This window comes from Ovis aries, chromosome 11 (assembly GCF_016772045.2).
Source record: "Ovis aries strain OAR_USU_Benz2616 breed Rambouillet chromosome 11, ARS-UI_Ramb_v3.0, whole genome shotgun sequence".
Lineage (NCBI taxonomy): Eukaryota > Metazoa > Chordata > Mammalia > Artiodactyla > Bovidae > Ovis > Ovis aries.
In genome coordinates, this window is record NC_056064.1 from 60,738,701 (window position 1) to 60,757,614 (window position 18,914).

General features: G+C 49.5%; 1 long non-coding RNA gene across 1 annotated transcript in view; it reads right to left on the minus strand.

Moving 5' to 3' along the window:
- Positions 1 to 233: 233 nt before the first annotated feature.
- Positions 234 to 18,914, minus strand: part of LOC105610550 (uncharacterized) — a 47,371-nt gene continuing 28,690 nt past the window's right edge. Inside the window, exons 2-5 of the long non-coding RNA XR_001043779.5 lie at positions 7,829 to 11,434; positions 2,818 to 7,047; positions 2,633 to 2,717; positions 234 to 523 (exon numbers count right to left, since the gene is read on the minus strand). This is a non-coding gene — a long non-coding RNA (uncharacterized LOC105610550). The remainder of the gene's footprint in view (positions 524 to 2,632; positions 2,718 to 2,817; positions 7,048 to 7,828; positions 11,435 to 18,914) is intronic.

An 18,914-nucleotide genomic window follows, 5' to 3' on the forward strand; every position in this document is an offset into this window, starting at 1 on the left:
GGTCCCGGAAGATCCCACGTGCGCCACAGCTACGGAAGCCCGCATACCCCAGAACCTGGGCTCCGCAAGAGAGGCCACTGCGCGGAGAAGCTGAGCCCCTCGACCAGAGAGCAGTCCCTGATCGCCGCAGCCGGAGAGAAGTCCACACAGCGACAGAGACCCAGCACAGGCAAAAAGAAATCAGTTTAAAAATAGACCGCGACGGTGGCTTCCCCAAACTTAGGAACAACATATTATTTTTAAATTTTTTTTAGTTGGAGTGTAATTGCTACACAACATTAATTCCTGCTGTACAGCACGGGGAATCAGCTCTACGGATACACACGTCCTGCCCTCTTGAGCCTCCCTCCCGCTCTAGGTCATCCCAGAGCCCCAAGCCGAGCTCCCTGTGATGTACAGCCGCTTCGCTTCCCACTAGCCATTTTCCGCGTGGTAGTGTGAGTATATCAATGCGCTCTCTCGGTTCATCCCACCTTCTCCTTCACCCTCTGTGTCCGCAAGTCAGTTCTCCACATCTTCCTCCCTATGAAGGAAGAAAGAAAGTGAACTCGCTCAGTCATGTACAGTTTTTTGTGACCGCATGGACTGTAGCCCACCAGACTCCTGCGTCCACGGAATTCTCCAGGCAAGAATACGGGAGTGGGTTGCTGTTTCCTTCTCCAGGGGATCTTCCTGACCCTGAGATCAAACCCAGGTCTCCCATGTTGCAGGCAGACGCTTTACCATCTGAGCCACCAGGGAAGCCTATTCCTGCCCTGCAAATAGGTTCATCAGGACCAATTTTCTAGACTTCATATATATGCAGGGAAGAGCATGTTCGCCTTTGAGACTCCTCTCAGGCCCCAGAGAAACGGTTGATGAGACAGAGTACCCCAGGAGATGAAGCACGGTCAGCAGAACTCGTCAGTGAAGAGCACCGTTAGGGCTAGGAAGGTGGAAACGTGGAAGGGAGAGCTTCCCAGTTTCTAACTCACGCAGGTGCTGAATTTTGTGTTTCTATATTAGGGACCTATCATATTGTCGAGACATGGATACAAAATCTGAATACCATCTGGGTTACAGCAAAAGATATTTCTCCGTTACAGCTGCTAAACATGGCTGGATTTTAACTGAGTTTTTGGACTGGGCACTCTCGGTTTCCGACAGGAAGACATAATTAACCTTAAGGCTGGGTACTAGAAACTTGATTACGCCTCCATGTAGCATTGGTACAAGAAGTCTCAGAGCTGACAGCTTTATTTTACTTATTTGTTTCATTTGTACTTATTTTATTTACTTACTTTATTTTACTCTTTAGCCAGGAGCTATTCTTACCTAGTAAAGAGAGAATGGAGGGGGAAAAAAGTGCCTCTGACTCCATCCTGTTATTTACATCAACCAAAAAAGCTTTTTTTGAAACTTTCTTTAGAACACTGTAAAATGTCTCCAACTTTCCCAGAAAGCACATGAGATTCTGTTGCCAACTCTTAAAACCCGAAAACAATTTCACAAGAAAAATCCCTCAAACCATCATTAAGATGTCACCATAGGTCATCAACAAAATGCTGTTCTTTTCCAAGCTTGCCTTACATTTTGGAATCGACATAATGAAAACCTTTCTGTATTTTTTTCCTTTTATTTGCCAAGATAAATTTTCAAAGAGTGCCATCTTTGGGGTTTATTTATTTTTTTAATATCCATGGACGTCTAAGTTAGAATGCTTCTAGAAACTTGCTATGCCCTGGCCCTGCACAGATAGAGAAGTATTTGCTCTCTACTTCCAGCCACCTGGGTGGTGTCAAAAGTTTCAAACTCGAGTTCAGTGTCTGAGAACTCGACCCAAGCTTCTTGATGAGCTCAGGCTGGAAATCATTCCAACAGGATGGGCGTTGCCAGAGTGTAATACTTACAGACTGGGAGGCCCTGTCAAGGGCCTTAGTGTCTGGCAAATACACTTGGTCTCCCACATCAGGGACAGTTTGCTGTCCCTCTTTTGCCAAAGGAACCAGAGCTCCACACACCACATACTTTACAGCCCTCATTCATATTCAAACTGGCATCAACCCTGAAGGTTACTTATTCCAACACAAAATACAGCAATTTCTCTTATTTATTTGAGTCACTAAGTAATTTATCCATCAAATGTCATTTTTTTGTAGTTTTTATTGAAGTATAGTTGATTTACAATCTTAATTTCTGCCGTAGAGCAAAGTGGTTCAGTTATGCATTTGTATATGTATTTTTAATGTTCTTTTCCACTGTGGCCTACCCTAGGGTGCTGACTACAGTGCTCCCCTCATGGTTTATCCATCCCACGTATCAGAGCTCACATCTGTTAATCCCAAACTCCCACTCCACCCCTGCTCCCCCACCGCGCCCCGTATCACATCAGATTTTAAACCTCTGACTTACTCTTCTGGGTGCAGTGTACAGCTTGAATCCACCCAAGAGGAGTCAACATGTATCCAACACAAAGTAGTTTTATGTCCAAATAACCCTCCTGATGATAACAATCTTAAAACTCAGTGCAAATATTCAAAAGCAGTGGCGAACAACCAGAGCATACCAAACCTGGATGGAATATGACCCTTAAAAGAAAGGGACGCTCCTTATGTGTCCAGCTTTCCTCCGGAGGGAACTCTCTGATACTTACCATTCCAGGAATTGAGCCTAAGCGGAGAGTAGCAGTCATAGTGAATTCAGGAGAGAGAGTCCAGAGTTCACAGCTTTAACAGCAGCTGGAAAATAATCCCAGAAAGGAGGGAACCACAGACTGTGAGCCCCAAATTCCACACACAACAGCCCTGTAATAGTGAGGTGTATGAGAAGCCCACACACCTTAAAGGATCCGCTTGCCAATGCAGGAGACACAGTTTTGATCCCCGGGTTGGGAAGATCTCCTGGAGAAAGAATGGCAGCCCACTCCAGGATTCTTGCCTGGGAAATCCCAAGGGCAGAGGAGCCTGGCGGGCTGAAGTTCATGGACTCACAAAAGAGTCAGACATGACTTAGCGACTAAAAACGTTGGTGTATACCTGAGCAGCCTGTGTGTAGGTTAGAGCTCAGAGAAGTCTGGTGGAGAGCAGCAGAGAGAGGGGTTGAACTGCTCATGGAGATGGAGAAGCTACCTTGTAACTTGCAGAGTCAGCAAGGTTAGACGGGTTTTTCTGTTTAAATACCCAAGTAGACAAACCATCACAAAATTCACCATCAAGGGGGACTTCTGGGTCTCCACCTGCTGCCAGAAGAAAATTCATTTGGAAGGAAAAAATCTTCTAGAGACCCTAAACTTAGTCAAGGATAAAATGAGAGTCAGTTGACTGTCAGTGAAGAGAGACAGCCCAATCTTGTTTCATTGGCAGGAACATATGTGTGAACCATATGGAGCTGCCATTTCTATAGGTTAAAAACAGTCAAAGTCAAAGTGAAAGTCGCACAGTCGTGTCCCACTCTTTGTGATCCCATGGACTATACAGTCCACGGAATTCTCGAGGCCAGAATACCAGAGTGGGTAGCCTTTTCCTTCTCCAAGGGATCTTCCCAACCCAGGGACTGAACCCAGGTCTCCCACATAGAAGTTGGATTCTTTACCAGTTGAGCTACAGGGGAATCCAAAAACAGTCAGACACTGGCAATTTCATGTAGCTCTATCTAACAGTCAAGACATACGTGCTGCAATGTGGATTTCAAATTTTCTTTCCTCTCTGTGCTCACATCTGTAAGATGTAAATAAGTTGTTTGCTTGGAAAATTAAAGCCCATCGAACCTAACACTTTGCATAAGGGAAACAAAATACATGAATAATCAGGGTCTGCAGGCATTTTTGTTTTGTTTTTGTAACTTTTCAGCCAATTATCTTCATGGGTGTAAACACTTCCTCCGCCCTGTTCCCAGCTTTTTCCCAGGTGGCTTATTTTTCTGCTCTTGGGTTTACCAGCTCTCTGCCTTATTTCCATCATTTTCTTTCTAGTTCGCTTGTGGGGTTTTTTGGTTTGGTTTTTTTTTTTTTTCCGACCCTTAAGAGACTACACAAGCTTCCGCGTTGCGTGGTGGTGAGAGTATCGGATTGTTCTGCAAACAATATGGAGAAACGGGAGTAGGTGGCAGTCCTGGAAACACTGTGTGCTCGAGTCTCAGAGGGCTTTCTGTGCCCGAAACTCCCAGCAAGAACATCTGGGGCTACGCGCAGCTGCAGAGAGAGCGGCTTGTAAAGGAGGGACAAAGCCCTTTTATTTACCGGGAAACCGTGGTTTTCATCATTGCAGAGTTACAAGCGCGCCCTCTCCTGTTGGCCTGTAGTGCGTGCTTTCCCGGCGCTCTGCACATTCGGGGGAAAGTCCTCAACGTAAAGGAGAGATCCCTGCAGAAAGGGCTCCCTGATGGCTTGGAGTCCGCCTGCCGATCCCTGGGCTGGGACGATCCCCTGGAGGAAACAACAACCCACTCCAGTATTCTTGCCAGGGAAATCCCACGGACAGAAGAGCCTGGCGGGTTACAGTCCACGGGTTCTCAGAGAGTCAGACACGACAGAGAGTGGGCACACACAAGTTTAAAGCATGCCGTGCAGTGATTAGGCACACAGACGTGCATACACCGTGGACACGCAATCAGAACTAAAGTGGAGAGACGGTTCCAAGCAGCAGATGCCTTGGGAAGCACTATAGAACCTGGCTTTTCATTAGGGCGTAAAAACAACAGCAACTGCTCCTGTCCATTGCAGAATAGGAGTAAAAACTCTCCGAGCTTCTCATTTTAATCTCTGAGTCCCTTTTGTGGAAAGGAGAGAAATGTTAGCATTTGGGGGGTCTGATATCTCATGCTTTTGAGCTGATGGCATACAGGAAACAAAGCCGCTCTCTAGAGGAAACTGGACCTCCCTGACACTGGGCCACGAACCAGCCGTATCATCACACCCCTTTCACTTCCAGCACTCACTGTCGCAAGACGCCTCCAAGCCAAGCTCCATTAACCAAATGCTGACGCAGCCAAACTCCCCCTCTGCCCAAAAGATGCCTCCGCCTCAGTCAGTACCCTCCTCTCGAATAGGGACACAATCTGAAGACTCAGAATTTCATACAGAAAAGCTCTGTGGTCATTTAAGTGTCTCTTGGCTTTGTTAGAATGTGATTCTCTCCCTTAACAGTTGGCACTCAAATCAAGAAGATCAATTCACAGTATCACATACTTTAAAAATTCTCATTCAATATTTGCTTTTACTGTTATTAAATAAACATTGTTTTCTTAGTAATACAAGTTCCGGTGTTGGTGTGTGACAGTGTTTTCCAGTATCGTGGCGGTTAAGGGACAAACAAAGAAAATGATGGAAAATCCACAATGCTGCTTAGAAGCAAAATGATCAGCTGAACAGACCATCACACGTTCAGGTAGTCTGGGTTTCAGCGACCTGTTTCAGCCCCAATGAAGTGGTCCCCAGCTGGAAGGATTGTGTCCTTTGGGGTGCAAAGTTCCCCTGGAAAGATTTCTTATTATCACCATTTGGGGAAGGGTGGTGCAGCTGGGATGTAGTAGATAGAGGCCAGTGACACCACTAAATAGAACAGCCACCCACACCAAGGAGCCACGTAGAGCTCAGGGGACTGTATTCAACGCCTGGTAGTAACCCGTGTGTGTGCGTGTGTGCGTGTGTGTGCGTGTGTGTGCGTGTGTGTGTGTGCTAAGTCACTTCAGTCAGGTCCTACTCTGTGACCCCATGGACTGTGACCCGCCAGGCTCCTCTGTCCGTGGGATTCTCCAGGCAAGGATGCTGGAGTGGGGTGCCACGCCCTCCTCCAGGGGGGTCTTCCTGACCCAGGGGTCGCGTCCTCGTCTCTTGCTTCTCCCGCCCTGGCAGGTGGCTTCTTTATTGTGCCGTGAAGCCACGGGTAGATGCCAATTAAATAAACCGACATTCGCTTAATAAATAAGTGGACTGTGAGTGAGTCCAGTGCTCAATAAGCAGTGCTGGGAGCGCCAGTCATGAGGACAGCCCGGCTGAAACAACGACCTCACCCATGGGCCCCAGAGTGAACTGAAAACACAAGTGAGTCCACCCTTGTGGGAACTGGGGATAAATGGAGCTTCTACCATCCGCTAATGAGGCCGACTGATGTGCTGGGTAAAGCTTGGACTAAATGTTCTCAAAGATCCTTTCCAGTTCCTAAATTCCATGCGAATAAGAACTGTCAAATGGTCCGATTGTAGAAGTCAGGAAGTTTCTATTCCTTCAGGGCGGCCGGAAAGGTCATGGAACTGGAATCCCGGAGCTGTTTCTAGAAGAGGAACAGAATGCCCCTCTCCCCAGCTGTACCCCCCCGCTTGTTATTTACGACACAAGAGTGCTTTGTTCCTGCACCTTTCTCTGAAAGAACATGCGAGGCTGTCTCTAAAATTCCCAGAATGTACATCGGAGATTTCTTTTGTCTGTTCCCTGCCCCGCTCCCCCGCCCAGGCCCTCCCAAAGAAACACCCAAGGATGGCAAGAATCTTCAGGATGTGAATTATGGCCTTTGACAATATTTGGTCTTCTTCCAGTTCTGCTTTGGATCTTTGACCTCAATGTGAAAAACAGAAACGCCTTGTTTCTTCTGAAAAGAGGAAATAGGTTTTCTTCTTTTTTTTAACTTTTTCTTTTGTGTTGGGGCTTCGCCGATTAACAGTGCCGGGATAGTTTCAGGCGGACAGCTAAGGGGCTCAGCCACACCTACACACGTGTCCATTCTCCCCCAAACTCCCCTCCTGTCCAGGCTGACCTCCCCGTGCTGGACAGCAGGTCCTTGTCGTTCTCCTGTTTAAACACAGCCGTGTGCACATGTCCATCCCAAACCCTAACGGTCGCTTCCCCGGCAACCTTCCCCACCTCCGGCAAGCACACCCGCAAGTTCCTTCTCTCCCTCCGTGAGTCTCCATGAGATGAGGACGCAGGCTTGCGGCCAGCGCCACCTCCTGGCCCAACGTGGACGCCAGCAGGGCAGATCCCTCGTTTGCTCTCAGCGTGGCCACCAGGGAGGCAGGAGAGGAAACGGCAATATTTCAGACAGCAACAGGATCGTAGTGCGAGTTAGGCATTCCCTGTGAAACACATCCACATAGATGTTTTTAAATTAAAGATAGAGTTGCTATATGATCCCGCGACCCCGATCCTGGGCAATCTGGAGAAAGCTCTAGAAGCTACTTGCACCCTGCATTCACTGCGGCACAGTTCAGAGCAGCCAGGCCATGGAAGCCACCTACATGTCCATCGACAGGGGAGTGGGTAAAGAAGGCGTGGTCCCTACATACAGTGGAATATCACTCCACCATAAAAAGGAAGGAAACAGACACAGAGTCGGAAAGAGACAAACAAGTATCACATAATTAATGAGATATGAGGAATCAAGAAAGATGGGACTGATGAGCCCGTATGCAGGGCAGCAAGGAGAACGCAGACGTAGAGAACAGCCTTGTAGGCCCTGGGGCAAGGAGAGGCGGGGAGAGCTGGGAGCAGCATTAAAGAGACACACCGCCCTGTGCAAAGCAGCCAGCGGGGGAGGCGCCGTGTGCCACGGGGCTCAGCCCGTGCTCGGCTAGAGGGGGGATGGGGGGTGGGGGATGCGGAGGCGGCTCAAGAGGGAGGGGCGTGTGCGTTCCTACGGGAGATTCGTGTTGACGTCTGGCAGAAACCAACGCCATATGGTAAAGCAATTATCCTCCAGTTACAGATAACTTCGTAAAAAAGGAATGGCATAATGCCGTCTGAAGCGCCATGGATGGGCCCAGAGACGCCACGCCAAGAACTGAAGCGAGTCAGAGAAAGAGACGCAGCATGCTGCCGCCTGCACGGGGAATCTACGCACGCCGCAAACGGACTCACCTACAAAACGGAAACAGGCTCACAGCCCAGAAAGAGGCTGGCGGCTGCCCAGGGGGCCGGGCGCGGGGGGAGGCGCGGCCGGGAGTCTGGGACCGGCAGACGCAAGCCGTGGCCTATGGAGCGGATGGGCAGCGCGGCCTGCTTGCGGCGCGGGGAGCTATATCAGTATCCTGTGATACGTGGACATCACGGGCTAAATCTGAAAAAGAATATACGCAGCCGAGTCACGTTGCTGTACAGTAGCCCTGAACACAATATTTAAATAGCAGATCAACTCTACTTCAATAACATTAATTTTTAAAAACAATTTTAAATAACTGCAAGATTTAAAGGAAACAAAATATAGAGAGACATTTTTAAAAGAAGTATGCCATCAAGACATAATAAGCTTATCTATGTACCTGACCTGTCACAAGGTAAATTCTTGGACTATATTTATTTGCTGTTTAACAAAATTCCACATGGACACCTCATTTCTAGGTCCCACACACACACCCAGAGATACATAGCTGCCCAGAGAATAGGACCTTAAGGGACAGAGTGAAGTAACTCAGCCTTTCCCAAAGTGTGTTCCCTGGAACACCAGTTCTTTAAGATGTTCAGTGGAAAAAAAAGAAAAAAGCGTCTTTACTCCAACAAGTTGGAGAAATACCGTGTTGTTTTTGCCTTCTAGGAGAGGCATGGTGCATGTGAGCCTCCGAAGGATTGAGACACTTGGAATTTTAAAAAAAAAAAAACAAAAAAAAAACCTCCAGCAGATTAAATTTTGCTTCCCATCAAAATTTTCAAACTTCACGCACCAAAGAACGTTTATGTAGAGGCCCATGTAACCAGGAGCACACAGCAGTCAGTGCTCTAAGGGACACGCCCTGGAACACGCTGCTCATAGAAAAGCAGGTGTGTGAGCTCTTTGTTCCCGTTGATAGTAATTTCCCACAACCAGGAGACGGGCCTCAGGATGGGCCTGACACTCGGCTACTGGGTGAGAATGTGAGCAGCTCTGTGAGCTGAGAGCAGAACGGAGAGGCTGATTCAGTAGGTCCTTGAAGAGACCCCAGCTTTACCCTCCTTCCCTCAGACAGTAAAGAACCCGCCTGCCAATGCAGGAGACGCGGGTTTGACCCCTGGGTGGGGACGACCCTCCAGAGAAGGGAATGGCAACCCACTGCAGTGTCTTGCCTGGAGAAGCCCATGGATGGAGGAGCCTGGTGGGCTGCAGTCCGTGAGCTGCCAAGGAATGACAGACACAGCACAAGCGTTGCCCGTGACAGCTATCTGAGCGCCAGAGACGAGACCACAGTTGTCGCTAGGACAACAACAAAACCAGCCTCCCCATAAGCCACTGAGGAAGTGAATCAGCCCACTTGTATCTGAAGAGCTTTGCGACCCCATGGCCTGTAGCCCGCCAGGCTTCTTGGTCCGTGGGATTCTCCAGGCAAGGATACTGGAGTGGGTTGCCATTTCCTCCTCCTGGGGGCCTTCCCGACCCAGGGATGGAACCCAGGTCTCCTGAGACTCCTGCAATGACGGGCGGATTCTCTACCACTGAGCCACCAGGGAGGCCCATCTGGAGGGCTGGATTCTATTTATTTACTTGCTTATCTTCGGCTGCACGAGCGAACTTAGTGGCCTGAACCAGGGATCAAATCCAAAGCCCCTGCTTTGGGAGTCTTAACCACCAGCGGGGAACTCCCTGAAGAGCCGGGTTCTAACGTGAGAAATGTAATATTTTGTCTCCACTAAACCTGGTAGTGTTCTTGCTGTATCTATCACTCTTCCAAAAAGGATTGGGTCTTTATTTCTTCTCTGTCAAATGAGAATGCCTGTGTTGGACTTGGCTTTCCAAGGCTCTATCAGCCTTGAAAAAAAAAAAAAAGTTACACAAACAAATAAAAAAGAAATTCATCACGTTCTCCTGTTTGATGCCTCTGTAGAATTTTAAATTTGTAAGAAACTTCTTTGTATGTTTTCCATACTAAACATAACTCCTTTTAATTTCTCGGTCACTGTTGTGGGATACTGTGCATTCTGGTTTGGAGGAGAGAAAGGGAGGATTATATACCATGATGATCGTCTGGGAATTTGCAAATGGGTTTATCTGGCTGAATTTTGTGGAGGGTTAGGCAAATCTTCTTGGAGAAATGCAGTGTGCTTTGCCCTCAAGAGTAGTAAATTATAAACTGACCACATTTCCTTTCCACTTGGTCTTCATCTTCCACAGAGAAGTCTTCTGCAAGGATTCGGCTCCCTTTATTTTGCTACTTTAAGCAAAAACAGATTTAAGCACCAGGCCCCAGAAACCTACACTCCTCCTCCTGGGTGTTTAAAACACTCACATCACACTCAAATTCATCAAGGGATATATTGTGGGGACTTGTCATGTGCTGTTGTGATCAGAGGTCCCATCTTCTTTCTCCCAAGAAGTTCAGTCGAAAGCGTCGTCTCCCAGGGCCTTCCCTGGTGGTCCAGTGGTTAAGAATCCGCCTGCCAACGCAGGGGACACGGTTCGACCCCTGGTCCGGGAAGATCCCACACGCCGCTGAACGGCGAAGCCCGCGTGCCACAACTACTGCGCCTGCGCGCTGGAGGCGGAGCCGCCACGACCGATGCCCGCGTGCTCTGGAGCCCGCGCCCCGCAACGAGCGAAGGCACCGCGGGGGCAGAACCGCGCACCGCAGCCAAGCGTAGCCCCCGCTCGCCGCAGCTAGAGAAAGCCCGCATGCGGCAACGGCGACCAGCACGACCAAAACTCAGTTCAGTTCAGCCGCTCAGTCGCGTCCGACTCTTTGCGGCCAAAAATAAATAAGTAATTAAAAACAATCTTTAAAACATATAAAGTATCATCTCCCAGAGGGAAGCGCTCATTTCAGTAAAATCCAGAGGGACACCGCACTCCTGGTTTCACAGGAGGATGCTGCAAAAATCTGTCTACAGCCAAGGAGACGCACGTGGTCACTTCTGCCACGCTGACCTAAGGGTGCGGGGATCGCTGTCATAATTGCTACTAGCATGCCTCAGAGTCAGAGATTTGAGAGGTGGGAGTGTAAAGGTCAAGTTGAAATCCAAAGAGCTAGTCTTGGACTCCCTAAGAAGAAGACAGCTTGGCATTGCCAGCTAGTAAGCCTTGTCATGTTCTGTATTTAAGCTACTTCTAGACTTTTCTGCAAAGAGGAGACTCATTGGGAAAGACCCTGATGCTGGGAAAGATTGAAGGCAGGAGGAGGAGGGGACGACAGAGGACAGGATGGTTGGGTGGCATCACCAACTCGATGGACATGAATTTGTGCAAACTCCGAGAGAGAATGGAGGACAGGGAAGCCGGGCGTGTTGCAGTCCAAGGGGTCTCAAGGAGTCGGACACGACTTAGAGGCTGAACAACAAGAAAGCTTTTCCAAAGAAGTTCCTGCCAATCCGATGGGCTCACCACGAGCCTCCAGGACCTTGGGCAACTGCGAGCGTTCTGAAAGGGCAGATACGCTGCTCTGACCAACCCGGCAACAGCCGTGCTGGCCTTCTTGTTCATCTAGCTGCAACTGCGGCAGAGAGACGCCTCAGAGGACGGAGACCAGGGTTCAAAGTGCGTGGACACACTGCCTCTTTAGAATCCTGAAAAAAAAAAAAAAAGGGGAAAAAGAGGATACTGAGGGTTGAGCAGGAACAAGATCCCCTCAAGTAAATTTTTCCACTTCATTCTCCGCTAAAATGGTGGCTCTCCAAGGATTATAGGAAGTTCCGTCTCAGTTCCTGGGCTCCAAGGCCCAGGACCCCCCGAGTTCCGCTCCTCCAGACTTGAAATCCCACCCTTTGTTGGAGTCAGGTGTGAGGCGGCCAAGGGTAACAGGATTCTCCCGCAGGCATGGGCCAGCCCGCTTCTTTGCCTGACCTGGAGACTGTGGTAGCTGCTTGGCCTCGTGAGGCTCTCAAATCTCTTTATAAAAGTCCTCCTGCCGCTCCTTACGGGCTTCCGTCGTTTCTCACCAGCCCCCTACTTTCACTGAGGGCTTCACTGTGCAACCCTCTGGTCCCAGGGAAGCTCAAGAAAGGGACCCTAGCACACTCCAGGGTCTCATCAGTGACATCGCGGTCTCAGGGGCATTTGCGGTCAACATGGAGCCCTAAGGTACTCTTAATTTCTGCCCTCTTTGACTGTAGCTACTTTGCCTTATTGATGTGCTTGAAATAGTAAAAAAAAAAAAAAAAAAAAATTTAGGCAAAGAGAAACATCGCCCTCTACAGGGCAAGTGACTCTCAGACTTTCATAGGCGATGACTTACAAGCAAAGAACATCTTTTTAAAATGGAGTCTTCAGGAAGGAGATTCAAAAAAGAGGGGATATGTGTATATGTGGCTGAATCACTCTGCCGCACAGCAGAGGCTAGCACAGCTATACACGCTCGGTCGCTCAGTCGTGTCGACTCTGCGACCCACGGACTGTAGCCCACCAGGCTCCTCTGTCCATGGGATTCTCCAGGCAGAAATACTGGAGGGGGCTGCCACTCCCTTTCTCCAGGGGATCTTCCCTACCCAGGGATCCAATCTGCATCTCTTGGTTGGCAGACAGATTCTTTATCACTGAGTCACCTGGGAAGCCCCTAAAACAACTATACTCCAAAAAAAATTAAATAAAATAAGCAACGAAACGCTGGGTGTTAGCCTAGTCTGCGACTTGGCAGCAGCCTCAGTTCAGTTCAGTCGCTCAGTCGTGTCCGACTCTTTGCGACCCCATGAATCGCAGCACGCCAGGCTTCCCTGTCCATCACCAACTCCCGGAGTTCACTCAGACTCATATCCATCGAGTCAGTGATGCCATCCAGCCATCTCATCCTCTGTCGTCCCCTTCTCCTCCTGCCCCCAATCCCTCCCAGCATCAGAGTCTTTTCCAATGAGTCAACCCTTCGCATGAGGTGGCCAAAGTACTGGAGCTTCAGCTTTAGCATCAGTACCTCCAAAGAAATCCCAGGGTTGATCTCCTTCAGAATGGACTGGTTGGATCTCCTTGCAGTCCAAGGGACTCTCAAGACTCTTCTCCAACACCACAGTTCAAAAGCATCAATTCTTCGGCGCTCAGCCTTCTTCACAGTCCAACTCTTTCCATATCCATACATGACCACTGGAAAAACCATAGCCTTGACTAGATGGACCTTAGTCGGCAAAGTAATGTCTCTGCTTTTGAATATACTGTCTAGGTTGGTCATAACTTTTCTTCCAAGGAGCAAGCGTCTTTTAATTTCATGGCTGCAATCACCATCTGCAGTGATTTTGGAGCCCCAAAAAATAAAGTCTGGCTGGGTGTTAGCCTAGTCTGCGACTTAGCAGCAGCAGAAGCAACCTAGTCTGATAAAATGATAGAATAGGATAAACGGAATGTTCACTCTTTTCTCCTGTGACATCGAGGTGAATGAGTGCAGCCTGCAGGCGGTCTTGTTTCTACTGTTTCACTCAATCCTCAGACAATCATGGACGGAATTGGAAGAGTCTGAGGGACGTGCCCAGGACCTCCCAGCCCACCAGTTTTAAAGGACAGTAATCCAGCCGAGGCCTGTGTGAATCCCGCCCTTCCCAGTGTTTCCCTCTCTCTCCCAAGTGGATCAGAACATGGAGCCTGCCTGAGGCACAGCGTGAATGGGGCCGTGTTTCTGCCGTCCTCCTGCTAAATTAGGCCACATAATTTGCAGTTGATAAAAATAGCCCTACAACAAGTCTCTCCACCCCTACTGTCCTTTGAGCCATTGAGACAGCCCCTTTCATGCTAATCTTACTGCGACACCAATCTCCGCTTTCCACAGCCATTGAATCAAGGCCGCAGCACTCGACTTCGAGCCCCGAAGCCCCTCCATCCTAACACAACCCTGTCATGCCTGGCTTTGCTCTGCACACCCTCTCCCCACCCCCCCCTGCAGCCCAGTGGGGACGTTCTATTCCTGAAGCGTGTGGTTGTGCCCTGTCCAGCTCTGAGCAAACGCCCAGTGCTGGCAGAGTAGTCGCTTCTGTTTCCTCTTCCCCTCCACTTCCTTTAAGAGTGACCTCACGTGCCCGGTGTCCATCCTTGAGATACCCAGGACCCTGGAGTCGGACTCCATTCACCCCAACTCCGCCACTTCCTAGCCGGGTGTCCATGGACAAGTCACTTGACGTCTCTGTGTTTCATCATCCTCAACTACAACATGAGTACTAACGTGAATTCTAGTACCTTCCTCTAAGAGGTGCTGTGAGAATTACGCCAGTTACTATATGATGCTTGAAACAGTGTCTGACATAGTAAAAGCTCTCTAGATTTAGCTGTTATCAAAAGTTTCACCATCATCAAAAAATGTTTCATCATCCTTATCAGCATCATTTCCTGATCAAACTTTCTTTAGGTCTTCTAGTGCCTCAGTCAAAGGCGTACACTCGGGTGTCTGACTCTGTGACCCCATGAACTCTGCCTGCCAGGCTCCTCTGTCCATGGGATTCTCCAGGCAAGAATATTGGAATGGGTTGCCATGCCCTCCTCCGGGGGATCTTCCCGACCCAGGGCTCGAGCCTGAGTCTCCTGCATTGCAGGCAGATTCTTTACCACTGGGAAGCCCCTCAGTAAAAGAGGAAAAAGCCAAAGTCCCGCCCTCAATGGTCTGTAAGTCCGATACAATCAGCCCCTAATTACCTCCTTGACCTTGAATGCTACGCGTGTTTCCCCAGGCCCAATCACTCAGCTCAGATGCGGTCTCACCTCAGGGTCTGCGCACACTCTGCTCTCTGCACCCCGAAACCTCTCCCCTGAATATCTCATGGCTGGTCATCTCACCTCCTCAGGTCTTTGCCCAAATCCTATCTTTTTAGAGGCTTGCCCACCCACCCCAGAAAGAATCACCGCCTCCTCTGTCCCCTCCACCTGGCTGTTTGTCCTGAGGGTCTCCCCACCTTCTCATATAACAGTGTCTTGCCTTGTAAAGCTCCCCATCGCCTCCTCCGCTCTAACAGGAGACCCGCAGGGCAGGGATGTTTCTTCTTTGCTGTTTGAGGCAGATCCCCAACACCAGGAACAGACGCTGACGGGAGGCAGGAGCTCAGTCAGTGTGGAGTGAGCGGGTCCAGTGGTTATGACTCGCCCTGGCAGCACAGGGGGCCGGGCTAGTCCCTGGTCGGGAAGGTTCCACCCGCCGAGAGGCAACTAAGCCGCGCACGACTCCAGATGCCTGCACGCCTGGAGCCCGGGAAGGCACGGAGTGATAAGTCAGGGGAGCTGAGGCTCAGCCCACTCGCAGCAGCAGGCCCAGCACAGCCCAGAGAAGACACAAAGCCCGTGTCTGATGCTTAGCCCTTCTGATGCTGACTGAGCCTAAGCGTGAGTCTCCAGTAGCTAACGTTGCTGGGCACCACCATCACCCATCCTTTCGCTGTCTCTGCTTAGGCACAGCACAGCTTACTGGTTACCTGCCCAGGATTATATGGCTCCTGTTAAGACAGCTCTAGGCAGAGAAGGTGAACAGGCAAACGTGTGTTTGCTTCATGATAACATGAGCACAGTCAGAAGCTGGAGAGAAGGCAAGAGACCAGACAGGAACAAGCCAGGGGGCCGGCCAGCTGGCCAGAAGCCGCAGCGGCCAGCACCTCGAGTGTGGGTTTGTCTTGATTCAGCCGCTTCTTTGCTGTTGAAAACTCGGGATCTGATCTGGTTTTTTTTATATTGGGGCTTCTCTGGTTGCTCAGATGGTAAAGAATCTGCCTGCCACGCAGGAGACCCAGATTCCGTCTCTGGGTCAGGAAGATACCCTGGAGGAGGGCATGGCAACCCACTCCAGTGTTCCTGGAGAATCCCATGGACAGAGGAGCCTGGCAGGCTACAGTCCACGGGGTCGCAAAGAGTCGGACACGACTGAGTGACTAATATTTTGCCCGATCCAAGTTGTACGAGCGAACATCGTTAACCAGGAGGTCCACACTGAAGATGGAAATCGAAATGGTAGTTTAGAATTCAGGGTTTCCAAGGAGTGCGGAGACTTCCAAGGGCGTCAGGCAATGTGTCTCCATCGCCAAACAGCTCCTTCAGTGGGCACTGCAGTACTCCCCTGAGACTCAGGGTGGCGCTGCTGCTCTACCCAAGAGAGCCTGGCCTCCTGCCACAGGCCTCCCGCCCAGGCTTGGTTACTCAGCCTGCAAGACAGCCCTCAGCACACACGAAGCATACAGTTGCTCCTGTACACAAGCTTGCCATCGCCACCAGCACAAATAATTACTTTTTGGGTGTATCCTTTCTTAGGTGTTCCATCTCTTTTGTAGGATTTAGAGGGCTCCAAGGGTTTTTCCAGTGGTCATGTATGGATGTGAGAGTTGGACTGTGAAGAAAGCTAAGCGCCGAAGAATTGATGCTTTTGAACTGTGGTGTTGGAGAAGACTCTTGAGAGTCCCTTGGACTGCAAGGAGATCCAAGCAGTCCATTCTAATAGAGATCAGTCCTGGGTATTCTTTGGAGGAGTGATGCTAAAGCTGAAACTCCAGTACTTTGGCCACCTCATGCGAAGAGTTGACTCATTGGAAAAGACTCTGATGCTGGGGGGGATTGGGGGCAGGAGGAGAAGGGGACGACAGAGGATGAGATGGTTGGATGGTATCACCGACTCCATGGACAAGAGTTTGGGTGAACTCTGGGAGTTGGTGATGGACAGGGAGGCCTGGCGTGCTGCGATTCATGGGGTCGCAAAGAGTTGGATGCAACTGAGCAACTGAACTGAATTGAAGCAGATAACCAAGGTTTCCCTGGTGGCTCAGTGGTAAAGAATCTGCCTGCTAAGCAGGAGACACAGATTCGATCCCTGGGTCAGCAAGATTCTAAGGGAATGGCCACCCACTCCAGTATTTTTGCCTGGAGAATCTCATAGACAGGAGCCTGGTGGGCTAGTCCATGGGGCTGCAAACAGTCGCCTGGAGTCGGTCATAACTTAGGGACTCAGTTCAGTTTAGTCACTCAGCCGTGTCTGACTCTTTGCGACCCCATGGACTGCAGCATGCCAGGCTTCCCTGACCATCACCAACTCCCGGAGTTTACTCAAACTCAAGTCCATCGAGTCAGTGATGCCATCCAAACATCTCATCCTCTGTTACCCCCTTCTCCTCCTGCCTTCAATCTTTCCCAGCATCAGGGTCTTTGCAAATGAGTCAGCTCTTCACATCAGGTGGCCAAAATATTGGAGTTTCAGCTTCAGCATCAGTCCTTCCGATGAATTTTCAGGACTGATCTCCTTTAGGACGGACTGGTTGGATCTCCTTGCTGTCCGAGGGACTCTCAAGAGCCCTCTCCAACACCACAGTTCAAAAGCACCCATTCTTCAGCACTCAACACTCTCACATCCATACATGACTACTAGAAAAACCATAGCTTTGACTAGACAGACCTTTGTCAGCAAAGTAATGTCTCTGCTTTTTAATATGCTGTCTAGATTGGTCATAGCTTTTCTTCCAAGGAGCAAGTTTCTAATTTCATGGCTGCAGTCACCATCTGCAGTGATTCTGAGCCCCCAAATATAAAGTCTCTCACTGTCTCCATTGTTTCCCCATCTAGACGTCGGGACTAGACGACGACGGTAAAGCAGATAACCATTTGAGCAGTCCCATTAACCCACCAAAGCACGAGACACCCCTCTGCTGATAGGAGAGGAGGGGGCCGTGCTGGTTGGAGGTTGGCCGACCGCTGGGCCGTGTTTCTCCTGCAGCAGGGAGAGGCCATCTGCTCACCGTTTTGGTATTCTTTCTTTCCCAGTCTTCGGAGCTGTCTTTTGAAGAAGCCACTGGAGCCTGAGGGCCCAGCAGGCTTGCCTGCCTGATCCTGCACACAGGGCGTGACTCACTCCGACCCCAGGACGTCAGCTGCCCGCAGTTCTAGCCGAACAGACTCTGTCTGTGCCTGGCGGGCAAGGCCCTCAGTTAATCCTGCTGGTGGTCAAGACCATACCCTGTCATTAGACCATGTACTTGACCGCAGAGCTCAAAACATTTTAACAGCACGGGCTTGTTTAATCCTTGTAATCTTTGGTAAGTCTGCGGTGACCTTACTTTTCAAATTTCTGCTTTGTGTACTGGGAAACAACCAGTTGGGTTGAGAGACCCTGCAGAGGTCATCCAAGGATTCAGAATTAGAGTCCTGGACCCTTGAGATTCAATCAGGGGTGCTGACTTTTCTAAATCTCTGCCACAAATCCCTCCCTATCCCCCAGCCCTCAGCTCCCAGTCGTCCTTTCCCTGTGGCTATAGTGTTTATTTTGTTCTCTGCTGTGGCTCTTGTTGGTCACAGCTTGTTGGTTGCATCTGACTCTTTGTGACCCCATGGACTATGCAGCCTGCCCGGCTCCTCTGTCCTCCTCTGTCTCCCAGAGTTTGCTCAAATTCCTGTCCATTGAGTTGGTGATGCAGTCCAACCATCTCATCCGCTGCCCTTCTTTCTACTTTGCCTTCAGTCTTTCCCAGCATCAGGGTCTTTTCCAGCTCTTCGCACCAGGTGGCCAAAGTACTGGAGTTTCAGCTTCAGCATCAGTCCTTCCAATGAATATTCAAAGTTGATTTCCTTTAGGATGGACTGGTTGGATCTCCTTGCAGTCCAAGGGACTCTCAAGAGTCTTCTCTCCAGCTACACAGTTCAAAGGCATCAATTCTTTGGTGCTCAGCTTTCTTTATGATCTGGTTCTCATGTCCGTACATGACTACTGGAAAAACCATAGCTTTGACTAGACAGACTTTTGTTGACAAAGTGATGTCTCTGCTTTTAATATTCTATCAGGTTTGCCATAGCTTTTCTGTCAAGGAGCAAGTGTCTTTTAATTCCAAGGCTGCAGTCACCATGCACAGTTGCTTTGGAGCCCAGGAAAATAAAACCTGTAATTCTTTTTTTTTTTTTTTAAGAGTATACACATTCACACAAGTACATAAATCCATATCTGTTTCTGCAGATTTAAGCCATGCGCCAAAGATGTTCTGTCCCTGGTGCAACCCAAAAGTTACAACCATCACAAAGGTATGTGACTTCTGAAATATACACACGATCTCCCTTGTTGACATACACAGTTCAGGATAACCGATGAGAAATCCTGTAAAAAGGCAGCGGTTTTGCTCGTTT